The 22,434-nt window shown below is 41.1% G+C and overlaps 1 long non-coding RNA gene across 1 annotated transcript; it reads right to left on the bottom strand.

Moving 5' to 3' along the window:
* Window positions 1-769: 769 nt before the first annotated feature.
* Window positions 770-21,784, bottom strand: LOC131825833 (uncharacterized). Its single transcript, XR_009351325.1, has 4 exons — window positions 21,652-21,784; window positions 17,639-17,721; window positions 2,260-2,325; window positions 770-1,317 (listed from the first exon to the last, which is right to left on the bottom strand). It is a non-coding gene; the product is annotated as an uncharacterized LOC131825833 (long non-coding RNA).
* Window positions 21,785-22,434: the final 650 nt, after the last annotated feature.

Genomic DNA, 22,434 nt, shown 5'->3' with positions numbered 1-22,434 from the left:
AGACACCCAGGTGCACCAAGTTTGGGGTTTTTGAGGCCACAGGGTAAATGGGTGCATATTTCTTTATGCAACTGAATGGTTAAGGGAGAGGAACTTAGGAAATGTATCCACCAAGCAACTTAAATGGGAACAGTGTTTCCAAATCTTTTTTTCTGTATGGTTTAGGTTAGAGTTAGCCAAAAGGCAAAACCAGCATAAAATTTGGGATCTGGAAGAGAAGCCCAGCCATTACTTTTATACTGTCATCATGGTTAAATGCAGTGACAGGTGAAGGGGTACCAGCGGGTTCCAGCCTGTCCTAGCCCTTCCCTACCCTAGACCAGCTCATCTGTCTAAGCTCTGACCTTAAGGACTAACAGCACACCCCTCCCCACCCCCGCCCAGCAGCCCACAGCCTATACAGCAGGCAACGGCTCCTTGTAGATTTCTCTACCATCTTCCCCTTTGCATCCCACTGTGGTAACAGACCTACTTCTCAGATGACTGATCTCTCTTCCTTTCCAACCTGTGCTTCTCAGCTCCTCCCATCACCGTGAAAGGTCTAATTCCAACTCCCTTATGCCCCAGCTCATTGTGATTCTGCTTCTCCGACTGAACCTGGATTGATATATGTCATTTCCTTTTTAAAAATTAACTAATTAATTAATACAGCATAACAGTATTCATTGTTTTTGCACCACACCCAGTGCTGCATGCAATCGGTGCCCTTTCTATTACCCACCACCTGGTTCCCCCAAACTCCCACCCCCCTGCCCTTTCAAACCCCTCAGATTGTTTTTCAGAGTCCATAGTCTCTCATGTTTCACCTCCCCTTCCAATTTCCCCCAACTCCCTTCTCCTTTTGATGCTGCCCTCAGCCCCGAGGAAAGGGAGGTTTCGATAGGAAATAAAAAGAGGAAGTAATCTTAAGGCTGTGGCACTATTTGAAGCGGTGAACCTGCATGGGACATAGTAGGCAGTAAGCCGCTAGGGCTGTGAGGACCCAATTCAGGTCGGGGATCTAAAGGCCACAGAGAGGAGTGTGTCAAAGGAGAAATGGTTTCCGCTTCCTGCTTTCACCGGGACCTGCCTCTGAGGACCGCTTCCTCAATCTGTTCTGGCTGTCAACATGGCTTGTTGAACAAGGGCTCATAACAGATGATGCTTTCATTCCTGAGAGAGAAACAGAATCAGAGAAAAAGGACAAAGGCAGGAGCAGTGGAAAATAGAACACGGAGAAGAAAGTCACACAATGGATTCACGAATCTAGACGGAAGTTTTGGGAGCTCCTTTTGTGGCACTGACTTCATAAAACATCTTGCTTTGTTGTCTTCATATCTGGGATCACAGAAGAAACAGTTATAAGTAGATTTGTCCTTGCTTTTTCATTAAAACTATTACTGAGAATATTGTCTATTACATTGTTCGTGGTCCTATACATAGAGATCCATGTAAGAATTGTCCTTTCCGGACAATTTCAGGGTTCAAAAATGAAATTTTGAGTCTTTCAATAGTCTGGAAAACACTTATAAGGCAAGGAAAATATGATACCTATTTTCTTTTCTTTTTTTTCCTGGCTACCAGGAAACTCAAATATATGTATTCTGCTTGAATGTAGAAGTGTTCTTTAATCGAAGTTGGTGCTATCATTCTGTACTTGGTTCCTTGAGAATCTGCAATACGCTTTGAAAAGGTTCTTTGTGGATACGTGAGACAATTTTGTCTTTATTGAATTTGGTAAAGGTCCTCCCTCTGGCCTTCTTCTGGCATTTGGGAGACAACCTAGAGAGGAAACACTTTAGTTCTGATACTTGACATACATCATTCCTTTACATTCCACCCAAGAAACTAAGGATTCTTGACTGAGAAGAAGATGAGGGAGAGATGGAGGCCATCTTTTCAGTTTGGACATAAATGAAATTATCCTTGTGCATGGATTATAACCATGCATATGGTTATTTTTATCCTGAAATACAACTATGACATGGAACACCTTTAGGATTGCTCATTTGTGTGGATCTATCAGGAAAACCTTAGTGGGTTTCTTTTAAAGAGTCAGTTAAGAAGTTTCCAGAGTCACATGATGGATGTTTTTGTAGGTTACTATAGAGACTATCGTTGTTCTATTGGTTCCTCAGGTTTTTCATCTTTAGGTAATGGTCCAGTTACTCAAAAAACAAACACACACACAAATAGTTTCCAATAGGATCATATATAGGTGATCATTTCCATTTCTAACTTTTTGAAAATGTAGTTATATAATTTGTAATTAAAAATTACCTTTATAGGGGTGCCTGGGTGGCTCAGTCATTAAAGCATCTGCCTTTGGCACAGGTCATGATGGACCTGCAAGGGATTATGTTAAGCGAAGTAAGTCAAACAGAGTATGTCTTCTGCCCATTTTTTGACTGGGTTATTTATTCTTTAAGTGTTGAGTTTGAGACATTCTTTATAGATCTTTATCTGCAGTGTTATTTGCAAATACCTTCTCCCATTCCAGGGGCTCCCTCTTAGTTTTGTTGACTATTTCCTTTGCTGTGCAGAAGCTTTTTATCTTGATGAAGTCCCAAAAGTTCATTTTTGCTTTTGTTTCACTTGCCTTTGTAAAGAAAAGTTTGTTAAGACAACAAACTGAATTTCCAATTGTAAGGCTGAAGTCCATATCTTTAACCACACAATTCTATCTCCAGGTTACAGAAAAGTGGATTAAAATCAACACGGGTAATTTAATCTAAAGCTCTGAAGGGAATTCAAACTGGTTCCAGATAATGGGAAAATAATAAATGTCAAGGAAACTTCAATCTCACTTTACTAGACAGATGAAAGACGTGGGCAGCACAGTTCAGGTTCACCATCAGGGAAATGAGGAGATGTAGTGTAAACACATCTTTGCAAGCCCGAACACAGAGCCGCATACCGCGAGTGTGCAGAAGCTCAATGCACGCACAACGTAAACACCACCATGAGAGCAAGTTCTCCTGTTTCGTGGTATCGCCAAAGAACACCATCTTGCAGTGGCAGGTACTCAAAAAATGTCAAATAAGTATCAAAATAAATGATATAGAAAGATACCAGTAGAGGAGAAAATACCACTTGCAAACAGGGGCCTATTTACGCTCTAATAACATATGGAATATTAATTAAATATAATAAGACCTATGAGATGATAAGCCAGGACAGCAAAATGGGTTGAAGAGAAGACTACAGAACTAAAAAAGAGTTAATGCTATTAGATATGTAATAAATAAACTCCATATGGTTATGAATAGACATGACCGGTGGCTAAACTTTGGTAGAGAGGCTAGACTCTCCTGTTTTTGATTTTTTTTTTTTAAGATTTTATTTAGGGCACCTGGGTGGCTCAGTGGGTTAAGCCGCTGCCTTCAGTTTAGGTCATGCTCTCAGGGTCCTGGGATTGAGTCCCGCATGGGGCTCTCTGCTCAGCAGGGAGCCTGCTTCCTCCTCTCTCTCTCTGCCTGCCTTTCCAACTACTTATGATTTCTCTCTGTCAAATAAATAAATAAAATCTTAAAAAAAAAAAAGATTTTTATTTATTTGTTAGAGAGAGAGAGAGAGACAGAGCACAAGCACGGGCAGACAGAGAGGCAGGCTAGAGGCAGAGGGAGAAGCAGGCTCCCTGCTGAGCAGGAGCCCGATGTGGGACTCGTCCCAGGACTCTGGGATCACGACCCGAGCCGAAGGCAGCCGCTCAACCAACTGAGCCACCCAGGCATCCCTCAGGCTAGACTCTCCTAATGCAGAGAAAGAGACAAAAAGACTTTCAAACTAGAGGCAATGACAGACATACAGGAGAGCAAAGACAATCCCTTGAAGGTTTTGGAGCAGAGACGCCAACATAGGAACAGAAAGAACACTCGGAGACAGAATCCAAAACATTGCCTGGAGATGAAAGAATAGAGTTTTGAGGCAAAAAATGGTTGGAACAACTGATTAAACATGATGGCAGTCAAAGCTATCTACATTTTGATTTATTTAACAACTTGAAAAATGAAGAGAGACTATTCAGTTGTCCAGGAAGAAGCGGGAGGGGTGAAGAGTTAGACCGGCCTCCGACTTGTTCTCAGAGACAGTCAAAGCCAAGAAACCGTGAATCCACGTCTGTCAAGAGCTGAGGGAAACCAAGTGTGACCCAGGAATATTATCCTTAGTGAAGTTCTTAGTAAACTATAGCAGAGGTCGTCAGACATGTTTCAACATGAGAGAAGTCAGGAAGGAAAGCACGCAGGAGCCATCCGCCCTTCTTGGAAAACTCCTCAGAGGTAAATCCATTTAAAGAAGAGATGAAACAAAACAAAGAACTCAGGAACAACAATGCTGTGGTACGAGTGCTCACAGTTCTTTATAGTATGGGGAGGATAAGGCGGGAGAGTAAAAGGAATTAAAGAGTAAAAGGAAGAGTAAGAGAGTAAATGGTTGCACACAGGAGGGGGAATACTAGAAACCTGGATCAAGTGAAAATGATGTGAACAAAAAAAAAATATTAAGAGGGGAAAAAAGAGAAAAGTGTAGCTGTGTTAATAATTACCTGTGTTCTAGTACAGGGACAATGGATACTATATAAAATAAACATGCATTTAAAAGTAATGCACAATATTCTAACCTCTTAACAGTTTTCACTATCTTCATTTATTTATTTTTTTAACGCTGGGCCCAAAAGAGTCCTATAGCAAATAATTTCTTTTCTCTCTCTCTCTCTCTCTTTTTTTTTTTTTTTTAAGATTTTATTTCTTCGTCAGAGAGATAGAGACAGAGAGAGCAGGGAGGCAGGGGGAGAAGAGGCTTCCTACTGAGCAGGGATCCCAGGACCCCAGGATCATGACCTGAATTGAAGGCAGATGCTTAACTGACTGAGCCACCCAGGCATCCCACAACTAATATTTCTTAAGGCGAAAAAGTATTTATCAAAAATTCACTATTTCTTTCAACATCATTTTTTTCTTATGTTAAATTCACGTGGAATTAAACTAAAACTCTAGGTTTTTCTTGTGTGTGTGTGTGGTTTTTGTTTGTTTGTTTGTTTTGTTGCTTTGTTTTTCCTTTTCAAAAAGCAGTTTGTGTAGCTTGAGCCTAATCACATAAAATTTGTTCTGGGTGCTAGCTAGTCTTGAGTACATCTTTTTTTGTTTTGTTTTGTTTTGTTTTTTTTATATTTATTTTATTTTTTTTAAAGATTTTATTTATTTATTTGACAGACAGAGATCACAAGGAGGCAGAGAGGCAGGCAGAGAGAGAGGAGGAAGCAGGCTCCCCGCTGAGCAGAGAGCCTGATGCAGAGCTCAATCCCAGGACCCTGGGATCATGACCTGAGCTGAAGGCAGAGGCTTTAACCCACTGAGCCACCCAGGCGCCCCTGTTTTTGTTTTTTAAATTAAAGTAGGCCTTGGGGACTTGAACTCATGACCCTGAGATGGAGACATTGTCCCTTAGCCAACTGAGCCACCCAGGGACCCTCCCCCAGTTTTTTTGGTCTTTTGATCAACACTTCGTTTTTTTGTGTGTTTTTTTTTTTTTTTTTTTTTTTTTTAAGATTTTATTTATTTATCAGAGAGAGAGAGGGGGAGAGAGTGAGCACAGGCAGACAGAATGGCAGGCAGAGGCAGAGGGAGAAGCAGGCTCCCTGCTGAGCAAGGAGCCCGATGTGGGACTCGATCCCAGGACGCTGGGATCATGACCTGAGCCGAAGGCAGCTGCTTAACCAACTGAGCCACCCAGGCGTCCCTTTTTGTGTGTTTTTAATAAAATATTTATTTATTTGCCAGAGAGAGGGCACAAGTCAGGAGAACAACAGACAGAGGCAGAGGGAGAAGCAGACTCCTAGCTGAGCAGGGAGCCCAATGTAGGGCTCGATCCCAGGACCCCTGGGGATCATGATCTGAGCTGAAGGCAGACACTTAACTGACTGAGCCACTAGGTGCCCCTAGAAAGAACTCTTAAAATTCATCAATAAGAAAACCACCCAATTAAAAAAGGGGCAAAGGATCTGGGCAGACACCTCACTGATGAAGATGTGTAGGTGGCAAATAAGTACATAGAAATGTGTTCAACTCCTCTGTTATTAGGGCATCACAAATTCAAGCAACAGTGAGGTACTGCTACATTAGAAGGGCTGAAAACTGTGGAAGGAGCCAAGATTCCCTTCAACAGACGAATGGATAAAGATGTGGTCCATATACACAATGGAATATTACTCAGCCACCAGAAAGGATGAATACTCAACTTTTCCATCAGCATGGATGGAACTGGAGGGGATTATGCGATGCGAAATAAGTCAAGCAGAGATAGTCAATTATCGTATGGTTTCACTTACTTGTAGAGCATAAAGTATAGCATGGAGGACATTAGGAGAAAGAAAGGAAAAGTGAAGGGGGTAAATTGGAGGGGGAGATGAACCATGAGAGACTGTGGACTCTGAGAAACACACTGAGGGTTTTAGAGGAGAGGGGGAGGGGGGATGGATGAGCCTGGTGGTGGGTATTAAGGAGGGCACAGATTGCTTGGAGCGCTGGGTATTGTACATAAACAATGAATCTTGGAACACTACATCAAAAACTAATGATGTATGGTGACTAACATAACACAATAAAAAAAAAAAATTAGAATGGCTAAAATCCCCCAGACTGAAAATACCAAACACTGACAAGGATGTGGAGTAGTAGGAAATCTCATTCATTGGTGGTTGGGAATGCAAATGGCACTTTGGATTGCTACTTCCACCTCAGAAGACAGTTTGGCAATCTCCTACAAAGCTAAACACAGTGTTACCGTATGATCCAGCAACCACACGTGTAGGCATTTCCTTAAATGAGTCAGAAACTTATGTCCACACAAAACCTGCACACAGATGTCTATAGCAGCTTTATTCATCATTGCCCCAAATGGAAAGCAACCCAACATCCTCTTCAACAGGTGAATAAACAAACAAATTGGTGTATCCTATTTCATTTGTACAATGGGGTGTTGAGCTATCAAGCCACAAAAAGACATACAGGAACTTTTAAGTTCATATCGCTAAGTGAAAGAAGGCAATCTGAGAAGGCTGCGTACTGCATGTTTCCTATTATGTGGCATCTGGAAAAAGCAAAACTGTAAAGACAGTAAAAAGATCAGTGGTTGCCAGGGGCTCAAATAAAGATGAATAGAGGAGTTTTAGGGCAGTGGAACTATTCCAGTGACACTCTATTGTGGGTATATGTCCTTGTGCATTTCTCAAGACCCACAGACCGTACAACACAAAGAATGAACCCTAATGTGAGTTATGGACTTTAGTTAATGATGTGTCAATATTGGTTCTTTAATTGTAACAAATGTACTGATCCTATGTAAGAAGATAATAATAGGGAAAAATGTGTGGGAGAGAGAGTATATGGAACTCTTTGTACAATATGCTCAATTTTTTCTATGTACCTAAAACCATATAAAAAAATAAAGTCTACATGGCACCTGGGTGGCTCAGCCAGTTAAGCATCTGCCTTCGGCTCAGGTCATGATCTCAGGGTCCTGGGATCAAGTCCCACATTGGGCTTCTGCTTAGCTTCTCCCTCTCCCCTGCTTGTGTGCTCTTGCTCTCTCTCTAATGAAAAAATAAATAAAATCTATCAATTAGAAATTATTATACAATTTAATGAATTTTAAAGAGTAAATTTTTAATTTTAAGTTTTTATCTTAATGTTTGCTAATCAAAATTTCTAAAGCTAAGTATATAAGACATTTTATTTTTTATTTATAAAAGTAAATAATTTTTTTATTTCAAATTTTTATTTAAATTCTAATTAACATATATGGTAAAATTGGTTTCAGGTGTAGAATTTCATGATTCATCATCACTTACATGTAACACCCAATGCTCAACACAAGTGCCCTCCTTAATACCTATCACCCAGTGCTTATTCCCTACCTCCCTCTGTCCATCAACCCTCAATTTGTTCTCTATAGTTAAGAGTCTCTTATGGTTTGCTTCCCTCTCTTTTCCTCCTTCATGTTCATCTGTTTTGTTTCTTAAACTCTACATATGAGTGAAATCATATGGTATTTGTCTTTCTCTGACTGACTTATTTCTCTTAGCATAATATACTCTAGCTCCAACCATGTCATTGTAAATGGTAAGATTTCATTCTTTTTGATGGCTGAGTAATATTCTATTATACAGTCCCCTTCCCCCATTTTCTTTATCCATTCATTAGTAGATATATATTTGTATTCTTTCCATAGTTTGACTATTGTTGATAATGTTTCTATTAACGTCAGTGTGCATGTACCCCTTCGAATCTGTATTTTTGTATCCTTTGGGTAAATGCCTAGTAATGCAATTGCTGGGTCATGGAGTAGTTCTATTTTTAGCTTTTTGAGGAACCTCCGTACTGTTTTCCAGAGTGGCTGCACTAGTTTGCACTCCCACCAACAGTGTAGGAGGATTCCCCTTTTTCCACATCCCCACCAATACCTGTTGTTTCCTGTGCTGTTACTTTTAGCCATTTTGACTGGTGTAAGGTGGTATCTCATTGTGGTTTTGATTTGTGTTTGTCTGATGGCGAGTGATGTTGAGCATCTTTTCATGTGCTGTTAGTCATCTGTATGTCTTCTTTGGAAAAATGTTCACGTCTTCTACCCATTTCTTAACTGGATTATTTATTTTTTGGGTGTTGATTTGACAAGTTCTTTATTGATTTTGGATACTAACCCTTTATTTATATATTTTATGTTATAAAATAAATAACATTTTATGTTATTTGCAAATATCTTCTCCCATTCCATAGGTTGTCTTTTAGCTTTGTTGATTATTTACTTCGCTGTGCAGAAGATTTTTATCTTGATGAAACCCCAATAGTTCATTGCTGTTTTTTCCCTTGCCTCCAGCAACGTGTCTCATAAGAACTTACTTTGGGCAAGGTCAAAGAGGCTGCTGCTTGTGTTCTCTTCTAGTATTCTGATGGTTTCTTGTCTCACATTTAGATCTTTCATCCGTTTTGAATATATTTTTCTGTGTGCTGTAAGGAAATGGTCCAGTTTCATTCTTCTGCATGTGGCTGTCCCAACACCATTTGTTGAAGAGACTTTTTTCCATTGGACATTCTTTCCTGCTTTGTCAAAGATTAGTTGACCACAGAGTTGAGGGTCCATTTCTGGGCTCTCTATTCTGTTCCATTGATCTATGTGTCTGTTTTTGTGCCAGCACCATACTGTCTTGGTGATTACAGCTTTGTAATATAGTTTAAAATCTGGAATTGTGATGCCTCCAGCCCCCCCCCCCTTTCTCAAGGTTGCTTTGGCTATTTAGTGTCTTCTGTGGTTCCATGCAAATTTTAGGATTATTTGTTCTAGGTCTGTGAAAACTGCTGGTGGTATTTCGATAGGGATTGCATTAAATGCATAGATTGCTTCAGGTAGTATGGTCATTTTTTAAAAAGATTTTATTTATTCATTTGACAGACAGATGACAAGTAGGCAGAGAGGCAGGCAGAGAGAGAGGAGGAAGCAGGCTCCTCACCAAGCAGAGAGCCCAATGTAGGGCTTGATCCCAGGACCCTGGGATCATGACCTGAGCTGAAGGCAGAGGCTTTAACTCACTGAGCCACCCAGGCACCCCAACCATTTTAACAATGTTTGTTCTTCCAGTCCACGAGCATGGAATGTTTTTCCATTTCTTTATGTCTTCTTCAATTTCTTTCATAAGTGTCCTATAGTTTTCAGAGTACAGATCTTTTAGATCATTGATTAGGTTTATTTCTAGGTATCTTATGGTTTTTGGTGCAATTGTAAATGGGATCGATTCCTTGATTTCTTTTTCTGCTGCTTCATTATTGGTGTATAGAAATGCAACAGATTTCTGTACATTGATATTATATCTTGCAACTTTGTTGAATTTGTGTATCAATTCTAGCAATTATTTGATGGAGTCTTTTGCATTTTCCACATAGGGGATCATGTCATCTGTGAATAGTGAAAGTTTGACTTCTTCCTTGCTGATTTTTATTTTTATTTTTATTTTTATTTCTTTGTGTTGTCTAATTGCTGAGGCTAACACTTCCAGTATGTTAAAACAGTAATGGTGAGAGTAGATATTCCTGTCTTCTTACTCTCTATAGAAGAGAACCTCTCAGCCTTTCCCCCTTGAGGATGAAATTAGCTGTGGGTCTTTCATAGATGGTCTTTTTGATAGGTATTGGCCTGCAATTCTCCTTTTTAGTAGGATCTTTGTCTGGTTTTGAAATAAAGATAATGCTGACCTCATAGAATGAATTTGTAAGTTTTCCTTCCTTTTGGAACAGTTTGAGAAGAAAGTATATTGCAATACAGGCCTACCTCAAGGAGCAAGGAAAGTCTCAAGTACATGACCTTCCTTTACATGTAAAGGAACTAGAAAAGGAACAGCAAATAAAGCCTAAAGCCAGCAGAAGAGGGGAAATAATAAAGAATAAAGGGCAGAAATAAATGATACAGAAGCAAACAAACATGACAGGTTGTTCTCCAACCCCTCACTTTCAATCTTCAGGTGTCTTTACATCTAAAATGAGTCTTGTAAGCAGCATATAGATAGGTCTTGTTTGATTTTCTTATCCATTTTGATATCCTGTCTTTTGATTGGAGCATTTAGTCCATTTACATTCAGAGTGATTATTAATAGATATGAATTTAGTTCTATGGTTTTGTTACCTGTAAAGTTGTTTTTTTCTGGTGATGCTCTCTGTTCTTTTCCAGTCTTTTCTGCTTTTGGTCTTTCTTTCCTCACTTCAAGTGTCCCCTTTAATATTTCTTGTGGGGCTGATTTAGTGGTCATGAACTCCATTAGTTTTTGTTTGTCTGGGAAACTCTTTATTTCTCCTTCTATTCTGAATGACAGTCTTGCTGGATGGAGTATTCTTGGCTGCATGTTCTTCCCATTCAGCGTGTTAAATACACCCTGTTGCTCTCTTCCAGCCTGTCAAGTTTCTGTGGACAGATCTGCTATGATTCTGGTCTGTCTTCACTTGTAGCTTAAGGACATGTAGCTTAAGGACATTTTTTCCCTTGCTGTGTTCAGGATTCCTTCCTTGTCCACATATTTTGTGAATTTGACTATGATATGTCTTGGTAGTGGTGACCTTTTGTTGAATTTAATGGGAGTTCTCTGTGCCTCTTGGATTTTGATGTCTGTTTTCTTCCCCAGGTCAGGGAAGTTTTTAGCTGTAATTTGCTCAAATAAATCTTCTGTCACTTTTTCTGTCTCCTATTCTGGGACACCTATGATATGAATGTTTTTACACTTTATGTGGTCTTCTGAGTTCGCCAAGACTACATTTGTGACCCAATACCTTTCTTTCCCTCTTCTTTTCAGCTTCATTATTATTTTTTTTTTTTTTTAGATTTTTGTTTATTTATTTTATAGACAGAGATCAGAAGTAGGCAGAGAGGCAGGCAGAGAGAGAGGGGGAAGCAGGCTCCAAGCTGAGCAGAGAGCCCGATGTGGGGCTCGATCCCAGGACCCTGAGATCACGACCTGAGCCGAAGGCAGAGGCTTAAACCACTGAGCCACCCAGGCGCCCCAGCTTCATTATTTTTGATAATTTGACCGCCTATATTACTGATTTGTTCCTCTGTTTCATCCATCCTCTTTTTCATGGCATCCATTTGGGTTTGCATCTCAGTTATAGCATTTTTAATTTCGGCCTGGCTAGCTTTTAGTTCTTTTATTTCTGCAGTAAGGGATTCTCTAGGGCCTTCTATGCTTTTTTCCAAGCCCAGCTAACATCCTTATAGTTGTTTTAAATTCTGGTTCAGACATCTTACTTACATCTGTATTGATTAAATCCCTGACTGTTACTCCTTCCTGTTCTTTCTTTTGGGTCGAATTCCTCTATCTTGTCATTTTGTCTAGGTCACTGTTTTTTTGTGTGTGGTTGTTGGAAAGCCTGTTGTATTCTTGCTCCTGAAAGTATTTCCCCAGAGCTGAAGGTTTGCAGCATTCTATGATCAGTAGACTTGGTGTGAGCAAGGGGTTTGTGCTGGATTTCTGGGGGAGAGGCCTGCTGCGCTGATTCTCAGGGGGATTTGCCCCAGTGGAAATGTGCCTGCAGGGTGCTGAGGGGTGGGGCTCAGTAGTAAGGAGCTCTGGTCTCCACAGGAGGGTGCTATGTGGCTCACTGAAGTCTGTCAGTGTTAAGGGAGGAAGGGCCTTGCTTTGCTTTGCTCTGCCCCCCCCCCCCCAGCACCAAGTTTTTGCTGCCATTCTTCAGGAAGCCTTCACAGAAGAGTAAACAATGACCCCTCTTGTGTCCCCAGCAATTGCTTGATACCTGCTTTTGTCCTGTCTGTGTGAGCCACTTGTTTACCAAGCTGCACTGGACTCCTGTGTTTTATCTCAGGCACACAGCTGGCTTTCAAAACTCCAAATTTTAGGAACCTGGCCTGGTGAAGACCCATTCTGATCCTCTAGGGGAGGGTCTCGCCTGACTCTTGCCGTTTGCCACTGTGTCCCAGAAAAGCAGTCACAGTGCTGTGCATTTTGGAGTTTATGATAAAGCACAGCATAAAGCCGCCACTAAGGTTTGCTACCCTTAGCTGGCGTCTCTGTTCCTATGCTTGGGAACAGGACAGCATGTTGGTGACACCAGTTCTTTTGTCCCCTGAGAGGCCATGCCACTCCAGAAGGGGAACTGTCTCTTCTCTTACAACTCAGAGTGTCCTCAGAGCATGCTGTCTGCTCCTGGGTCTCCACCCTCCTTCCCCACAGAAGCACCGTAATGCCCACCAGGCACGACCCCAGAGACGGTGTGGACTTCTAAAACTTCAGACTTTTAGATCTGCTGTTTGTAAAACACTTGCAACAGCCCCTCTAGTTTTCCCAGTCAATGGTTTTGGGGAAGTGTTTCTCTTGTATAATCCCCTGTGCACCACTTTCTCTCTGTTTCTCTCTCTCTCTCCTCTCTCTGAGATCAAGGCTTCCTCCCTTCCACGGTACCTGTGATTCTTTTCTCCCTGGAATCACATTTCTGCACCTTCTACCTTCCATGATGTGGCTTCTTTTTTCTCTCTAGTTCTGCAGGCTGTTCTCTCAGCATTCAGATCAATTTCTTGAGTGTTTGGAATGATTTGATATTTATCTAGCTGTGTTTGGGGGATGAGGCAAGCCTAGGTTCCCCCTACTGCTCCTCCATCTTAACTTAGGTAAAATATAAACGTTATGTCAAAATAAAAAGAAAACAAAAAAGGAAGAAAAAGAAAAATCCCAAACGCTAAACCTTGTAGATTTTTGAATTACTGAGTGGTTCATAGCCCAAACTGATTTGTGTTACTTCTGAAAATCAAGCTTTGTGCCTCTCTCCTCATGGTGGCTGGTGTAAATTACAACATACACTACTCATTTTAGAAGGTCTATTCCTACATACCCTGGATCACTGGACCCCTAGAGGCTTTACCTGTATGGCGGTCTTCTGAATGTTGCCAGGGCTTATTTCCCATCCTCTGGCATGCAGGTGCCTACTTGCTAGCTAGCTCCTCAGGCCCACCAGGTCCAATTAGCTGATGAAAATATGAAATGGATCCGCTCGGTTCTAGATGACCAGGTGAGCCACGGTCACAGCTTCATGTGATCATATGGTTTTGCCTTTTTTTTTTTTTTTAAGATTTTATTTATTTATTTGACAGAAAGCGAGAGAGGGAACACAAGCAGGGAGAGGGGCAGAGGAAGAAGCAGGCTGCCTGCCGAGCCAGGAGCCCAACGTGGGGCTTGATCCTCTGGGATTAGGACCTGAGCTGAAGGCAGACACTTAATGACTGAGCCACCTAGGTGCCCCATATGATCATATGTTTATGTAAAATTTGAAAGAATAAGATATTTTATATTCATTTTCTTAAAGATAACCCCAAATTATATAAGCTTTGGGCTCTGCTCCTGCCGGGGAACTCAATAATGAGACCACTTTAGGTGAAATTCTCTGAGGTTTTTGAACTGCACAAGTAGTCCCACAGTCCCAAGTATGAGAACCAGCTTGGGGTTCAAACGGTTAGGGAAGAATTTTCCCTCCTTCCACCGTGGCACTTGTGGCAAAATTGAAACATGCAACCTCCCTTGCTACCCCATTCTATAAGTTCCCTTCCTGCTATCTCTTTTCTGTAAATTTCTCATTTACTCCTTGACTAAGGCCTTTAGTGTCTCAGCTGAATCATGGGTCTCCTAGTAGATTTCCATAGGCAGTGGTTTTACTTCTTAGTGTTACATCCAGTGACGGTACATCTTATAATCAGTGATGCCTTAAGTTTCATGAATGTAGTATATAATGGGACCCTCGGGCTGGGACCAGCTGAAACCAGTAGGCTAGCCCATGGAGTTGGACCACACTACCCCCACAGTTACTACTGATTATTCAGGAGTTTCTTAAAACTTAGGAGATATTTAGGAACTTTGAAACAGATGCCTGGTCACACGTGCAGCTGGCATGGAGCTGAGGACAGGACATGAACTCAGTCCAAATATGGGGTTTATATATGTCTCAGGAACTGAAATGGTTTGGGGTGATTCCTGATGAAGCTGGATTGAGGGAAAGTCTATGGAACCTTGGAGAGGAAATCACTACAAGGGAGAGAAGAGACTGGCAGAATGATTCAGCTGAGCAAGAGGGGGCTAGAGGTGAGATCTTGGTGGCCAATTTTAACTCATCTCACCCCTTCCAGGGCTCGTGTGGTAGTGGGTCAAGGAAAGGAGAGAGGTGCGGCATGAAACAAAAGATTTAGTCACAGAAGTCTTGAGAGCTCTGCCAGAGGAACTTCTTCCAAAAGAGCTGGTTGTGAGAAGCAGTTCTGTGGAGAGGAAGGATTACTTGAGCCATGGGGGATGTCTGTGAAACTGTTGGAATGGCGGCCATTCTAATTATACCTGCCTAGGATACTCTGGGATACAGCAGCCAAGCAGTTCGCATATACTGAGGAGGTGGAAGCAGGGCTTCTCACAAATAAGCTTGTAAAAACCTTAATAGTTTTCAAAAGCTATACATCCTGCCCACCTCTACTCAGCCTTTATCTGCTCTGTCCAAAGAGTAGCCACCAGCCACATGCAGCTATTGAACTCTTGAAATACGCCTAGTGTGACTGAAGTAATGCATTTTAAATGTTATTTAATTTTAATTATTTAAAAAATTAAAAATAAGCAGTATAAAATATTTGTCTTATAAAACAGAAAAATTTAAAAAGTAGATTTTTAAAATATTTATAAATTTAGAATTGATTTTCAAATATATCAAATACTTTCTTAAATGTGATGCTAATAACATTTAACAACATTGAGTGGATATACAAGTTAGTGAATTTACCTAACTTGGACCAGTGTGGTTTTGAAACCAATATGCTTTTGCTTCAAAGCCAATAAACTCATCCAAAAAAGATGAACCATTTTTGTTAATATAGATCAAAGGAAAAAAATATAAACATCAAAGGTGAATAATTTTTTGGTCCTCAATTCGGTCACTGAAAAAATTTTAGATATGTTTGGAATAATAGGGTTTATAAATCTACTTTTTCAACTATAAATTTTAAAATCTAAATATAGATCAAGTACTTCTGAAGAAAATTTAGTATCCAAATTGAGATGGAGTATAAGGATAAACTATCAGCCTGATTAGAAGACCTAGTACCAAAAAAAGGATCTAAGATGTCTTTTTTTTTTTTTTTTTAAAGATTTTATTTATTTATTTACTTGACAGATCAGAAGTAGGCAGAGAGGCAGGCAGAGAGAGAGAGAGAGAGAGAGTGGGGGAAGCAGGCTCCCTGCTGAGCAGAGAGCCCAGATGCTTGATCTCAGGACCCTGGGATCATGACCTGAGCCGAAGGCAGAGGCTTTAACCCACTGAGCCACCCAGGCGCCCCGGATCTAAGATGTCTTAATAATAATTTTAAAATGTCAATTATGTATTGAAATGATGGATCTGGGATATATTGAAATAAAAAAATATATTATTAAAATTGGTTTCCCTCTGACACTTTTAAAAATGTAGGTTTAGAAAATTTAAAATTATGTACATGGCTTGGATTCTATTTCTATTGGACAGTGCTGATCTAGATTCTTTAAAGGCAGGTCTGCAGTGCGTACTTCTTCACTTCCTTGGCACCTAGCACAGTGTTGATGTGGAACAGGGGCTGCAGAACTGTGTTTTTGAGGAAGTGGATTTAATCTTGGAGAGGAGAGTTTTCACTACTGAGCACGAAGGTGAACTTCTAAGACCAAATCCCTCAAACAATACATAAAACCACAATTTCACTTCCCCAGACAGTTATTACTCTGCATGTTTCTCTTGCCTCTTTTCTCTTGGTCTCTAGTAGCTAAATGATGAGGTGCTTATCTTACCACTCGTCTATTTATTCCTGCCTTTTTGTTTTCCTCTCAAAGTATCCATAGCGATACTGACATAAAGGGAACTGGTGACATCTTGTCTTAATTATCTAATCAGGTTTGCCAAGTAGAATTTTTAAAAAAAAAGATTTATGTATTTATTTGAGAAAGAGAGAGAAAGCGAGCAGCAGGGAGTGGCAGAAGGAAAGGGAGAGAGAATCCCAAAGGGCTCAGTGCTGAGCAGAGAGCTGAAGGAGGGGCTCAATCTCATGACTCTGAGAATACAATCTGAGCTGAAATCAGGAGTTAGACTCTTAACTCTGCACCACCCAGGCACACCTTCCAAGTAGGTTTTTTAATTAAAAATTGTGAACCTTATTAAGGTAAGTCATCAATAAGAACTTTAGCTGTAGAAACAAAATGAAACAACAATCAAAAAGCCAAGTATCTATGGCTTTCCATAGAAATTAAGGAGTTTGTGATTTATCCAATTTGCAAAGCCCATTCTCCTAAAATGCAATGTATCTTTTGTGTTCAATCCCAAAATTACACTGAGAGCTCGACTCCCTATAGTGTGAATTGTCTTTCACTCTAGGAGAAGGAGAAAATAGACTATTTTCTCTTTGGCTTGACAGGGGAAGTCAGGATTTCTGTTGACTCTGCAGGATAGCACATCTATGCTGGGATCTACTCCAGTTTGTGCTCAACCTATTGTTCAGAATAACTGGTCTATATGATCTAATTAAGCCAGTCACTTCAGTTGAGAAAATAGTATGCTTTCTTCACTCAACTAGCAGATTAATTTCTTCAACATGATTGGACCTAGTGTGCTCTTGTGTCAGGAGACTGGGTTTTTAATCAAGACTGGGCAAGAACATGGCCTGGGTCACCCCTTCCCCTTCTTGTGATATTCAAGCTATAAAGGCTACACAAATATTCATGAATCACTTGAGGTCAGGAAGCTGTGCAGAATGTGAGTATGGAGTGTTTCTGAATGATTATGAGTAGGGCTGTCTGATAATTTTAAAAAAGATTTTATTTATCTATTTATTTATTTGAGAGAGAGAGAGAGAGAGAAAGATCATGAGTGGGAAGGGAGGGGCAGAGGGAGAGAGAGAATCTCTCAAGCAGACTCTGAGCTGAGCATTGAGCCCAATGCAGGGCTTGATCCGATGACACTGAGATCATGACCTGAGCTGAATCAAGAGCCAGACGCTTAACTGACTCAGCCACCCAAGCGCCCCACTTGATCATTTTTTAGTAGAAGTACGTCTGATATAATATGTGGACATATATTTCTACTAAAAACTTACTCACTGTTTATCTGAAATTCAAACTTACCTGGACATCCTGTGTTTTATTATGTTCAGCAACCTTAGAAAAGATGACAGAATTGCTCCAAAGAGGCAACATCCTTTCTTGTTCTTTATCAAAACAAAAAAGATGATGTAAGTTTTTATGAAAGAATATCTGTGGTACAGTAGCATCAAAACAATAACATAGCTAGACAAAAATTTAAGCAAGGAAGTAAAAGGTCTTTACACTGAAAACATTGATCAAAGAATCAAAGAAGAAATAAATAAATCAAAAGGTATCCCATGCTCATGGATTGGAAGAATTCATATTGTAAAAATGTCTATACTACACAAGCCTATCCATAGATTCAGTGCAATCCTTACCATGATTCCAATGATATTTTTTACAGAAGCAGAAAAAACAATCCTAAAATTTACATGGAACAAAAGATTCTGCATAGCCAAACCAATTCTGAGAAAGAACAAGCAGAAGGCATCACACTTCCTAATTTGAGGCTATATTATAAAACTATAGTAATGAAAACAGGATGGTATTGGCATAAAACAGACACGTAGACCAATGGAACAGAATTTAGAGCCTGGAAGTGAACCCATGCAAATTGATTAATATTTGATGAGAGCCAAGAATACTCAATGCAGGAGACACAATCTCTTCAATAAATGGTGCTGGAAAAATTGGATATTCATGAAAGAATGAAACTAGACCCGTTTCTTAAATCCACTTGCAAAAATTAACCTGAAATGGATTAAAGACTTAAATTTAAGACTGAGAGCTATAAAACTCCTAGAAGAAAACATACGGAAAATAATCTCCTTGACATGGGTCTTGGCAATGACTTTTTGGATAGGACACTTAAAGCATAAGCAAAAAATTAATAAATAAATAAGTGGGACTCCATCAAACTAAAAAGCTTCTGCACAGCAAAGGAAATCATCAATAAAAAGAAAGACAACTTACTGAATGGGAAAAAAATATTTACAAACCCTATATCTGGTAAAAGGTTAATATTCAAATTATATGAAGAACTCCTACAACTCAATAGCAAAAAGCAAATAGTTCAGCTAAACTTGGGCAAAAGTGGGGCTCCTAGTCTTTCAAAGCCATCACTTCCCAATTCCCTGTGACCCTGCTGAGGACCACAGACAGGACATGGGGTGCTGTACTCTGGCATGGGCACAGCCTTGGGGGTGCCAGGCCCATGTCCTATAGCATGCAATGGTTCATTTCCAGTGACCTAGCACCGTATTCTGCTAGCACTTCACGAAGATGTTTCAAGAAGAACAGGCATTTGGTTTAACAAAGTCAAAATGTCAACTGGTCAGACAAGGGCATATCCAAGGAGAAATCATATCTGCTTTCTAATCTTCTTGAAGACTTCTCGTCCTGACAGGGGACCGTATCAGCCCTGGCACTACCCCCTCAGTCCTCTTGGGGACAGAGCACCCTTTCTCTCTAAGGAAAGGCCTTACTTCGGAGAGAGAACTACTCAGTGAAAAGTCCTTGATCACAAACAAAACGTTAGATCTGTAAGGGTAACAGGCCAGCTGTAGTCATCATGCTCTACCAGCTCTGTGGGCTACGAGGCAGCTGGTGATATGTAGGTGTTATCGCTTCATCACTTAGAATATGAAACAGGTGACTTTGCTTTCCTGAGGATTAATATCAAATCGCCATTGTTGCTTGATTTACTCTTGCCTTTTTATTTCTTAAGTTTTATTTATTTAAGTAATCTCTATACCCAATGTGAGACTTGAGCTCATGACCCTGAGCTCAAGTGTCACAAGCTCTTCCAACTGAGCCAGCCAGACACCCCAGTCTTGCCTCTTTATAAGAAAATCCTCCTATTACGGCCGCTGCTGGTACCCTTACACTGGCATTATGTTTACTCAAAGGGACCCTGCAAATTCATTTGTAGTAATTGGTAAACTTGAATCTTATGCTAACAGATTGAGATCACATAGTTCTGCACAGATAGAATACTTAGTTTCCCTTCTAGAAATATTAAAATCATTGATTTCTTTATTTTTAATAGCCAAAGTCCTATGTTGAGTTCTGCTTTAAAAAAAACCACACACTTAAAAAAAAAAAGATTTTATTTATTTATTTGAGAGAGAGACAGAGTGAGAGAAAGCATGAGAGGGGAGGTCAGAGGGAGAAGCAGACTCCCCATGGAGCTGGGAGACTGATGTGGGACTTGATCCCAGGACTCCAGGATCATGACCTGAGCCGAAGGCAGTCGCTCAACCAACTGAGCCACCCAGTTGCTCTAAAACATGTTTTTTTGTAGAGCGAGAGAGTGAGCGAGCACACCTGCGCACACACTTTTGTAGGGGGAGGGGCAAAGGAAGAGGGAGAAAGAGAATCTTAAGCAGGCTCCATGCCCAGTATGGAGCCTGACTTGGGGTCATGACTCTCAGGTCATGACCTGAGCTGAAATCAAGAGTCAGACTCTTAACTAACTGAGCCACCCAGGCACCCCGAAATTAATTGCATTAATTGCACCCTGAAAATAATTGCATTAATTTCTGCAATTAAAAAAAATATATATATTCAACCTCAGAAACAGTGTAAATATCTCATAATAACCAAATTACCAAATTACAATTTTAAAAAATGGCCAAAACGCTCAGATAGACATTTTTCCAAAGAACACAGATGAGTGGAGAACACAGGTTCATGAAATGATACTCAATGTCATTCATTGTTAACGAAATGTAAGTCAAAACCAAAATAAGACATCACCTCACACCTATTAGAATGGCTAGCATCAAAAAGGCAAATGCTGGCAAGGATGTGGAGAAAAGGGAACCCCTGTGCACGGCTGGTGGAGTGCAAATTGGTACAGCCACTGTGGAACACGGTATGGAATTTCTTCAAAAACTTAAAAATAGAAATACCATATGATCCAGTAATCTCGCTTCTGCGACAGTATTCAAAGGAAATGAAAACACTATGTCAAGGAGATCTCTGTACCCCCATATCCTTAGCAGTCAAGGATATTACAATAGCCAAGACATGGAAGCAGCCTAATTGTCCTTGGACAGAAGAATGGATAAAGAAGTTATCTCTCTCTCTCTCTCTCTCTCTCACCCCCCCCCCCACACCCAGAGGAATATTATTTAGCCATAAAAAGCAGGAAAGGCTGTCATTTGCAACAACATGGGTGGACCTTGAGGGCATTATGCTAAGTGAAATAAGGCACCCAAAGAAAGACAAATAACGTATGATCTCACTTAAATGTGGAATCTTAAAAAAAACCAAACTCCTAGAAATAGAGATTAGATCTATGGTTAGCAGAAGAGAGAAGAGGTGGATTGGAGGAAGGTGGTCAAAAGATACAAAAATCCAGCTGGAAGATAAGTAATACCAGGGATGTCACCTACGGCGTGATGACTGACTCCAGCTAGCACTGCTGTCCTGTACTTAGGAAAGTTAAGAGCCTAAACCCCAAGAGTTCACAGCACAAGGAAACAATGTATTTTTCCTTTTCTTTCTCTGTACCTAAAGGAGATGATGGATGGTAACTGATGGTAGTAATCCCGACAGGGTACATGCCTGTGGCAAATTTGCATAGTGCTGAATATCAATCACAGCTCAATGCATCTGGTGAAAAAAGAGTATCTGTGGGGTATTTAAAGATCATCAGAGACCAGCATGTGCCTTGATGATTCTTGAAAACCCACAGAAATTAGATCTGGATGTCTATTCCCATGCCATGAAAATAAACTGAATGCTATGAAGGGGTCGCACAAAATGTAAGGTGTTGCTCTGCCTGTTTTGCTTGTGTTCCTTTTGTGTGCCCACCCAGACTCCCCAAGGGAAGAGTAACCCCGCCCAGGGCAGAAAGGGTCGCCTGTTTACCACTATCCTCAAAGTCCAGCAAAATGCTTGGGCGCCAGGAGGTGCCTAAAAGTGCTCTAGAGGACAGTGAAGGTGGGGCTGTTCTTGGTCTGAAAACCAGCAGATGGACATTCTAGCAATCTCCCTGGGTATTTACCCTGTGCTCCAGGCTCGAAGCCGGAGGCCAGTGGCTTTACCTGGTCTGGAAATAGAGCGCGTCTGTGCTTTTGGAAGAGCCCCTTGGAAGCCCTTCTCCGGTCTGCTGCAGAACAAATGCTCTGTCCTTGACACCAGCACGAGCAGCAGCCTCCCCGCCACCTGCCAGCCAGCCGCTGCCAGGATGTAATTTTACCGGATGTTGGGAGAGGAAGCCCGGGTTCAGGAAGGCCCTGGCGGAATCAGGGGGCCAACGGCGCTTTTTCTTACCTGTTTATGAAGCCTCATTAGAAACAGCAGGAAACTGTGCTGAGAACCGCAAGCCCCAGTCTGCCTCGGCTCTCCAGGCCAAAGGATGATTAACTTAATGATTTATAGCAGCTGCACTTGGAGCGCAGGGAGCATAAGAGACAGAGTGCGCGCAGCACGCTGTCTGCTGCAAACGCGGGAGGGCGTGCGTTCCGCTCTCCCCTCCGTCCAATCGCTGAAACGGCTTCCAGGTTCTGGAAAACGCATGGCCCTTCACACTCCGAAGTACCTTCTTTGGATGGCTGACCTTTGGGGCCCTCCAGCTGTGTTCCGTTAGGGATTTAGTTCTTGGCTGGGGGCAGAAAACTAATTGTAACAAGAAAGAAAGAAAACCAGCAGACCTCAGCTGGCCACTCATCTATTTTCTTTGGGAAAATGTGTATTCAGACCTGAGCAGTCCGCATGGCTCGCCCGGTGAACGCTCTTTTCCAGGGAGGCCCTTGGACCCACTCTTCCCCTGCGGGTGCCGGGGGAGCACGCAGCTGTGCAGGGGATTGGTGCTTTGCCAAGGAATA

Source organism: Mustela lutreola, chromosome 2, assembly GCF_030435805.1.
Source record: "Mustela lutreola isolate mMusLut2 chromosome 2, mMusLut2.pri, whole genome shotgun sequence".
Taxonomy (NCBI): Eukaryota; Metazoa; Chordata; class Mammalia; order Carnivora; family Mustelidae; genus Mustela; species Mustela lutreola.
This window is presented reverse-complemented; position numbering and strand designations above follow the sequence as displayed.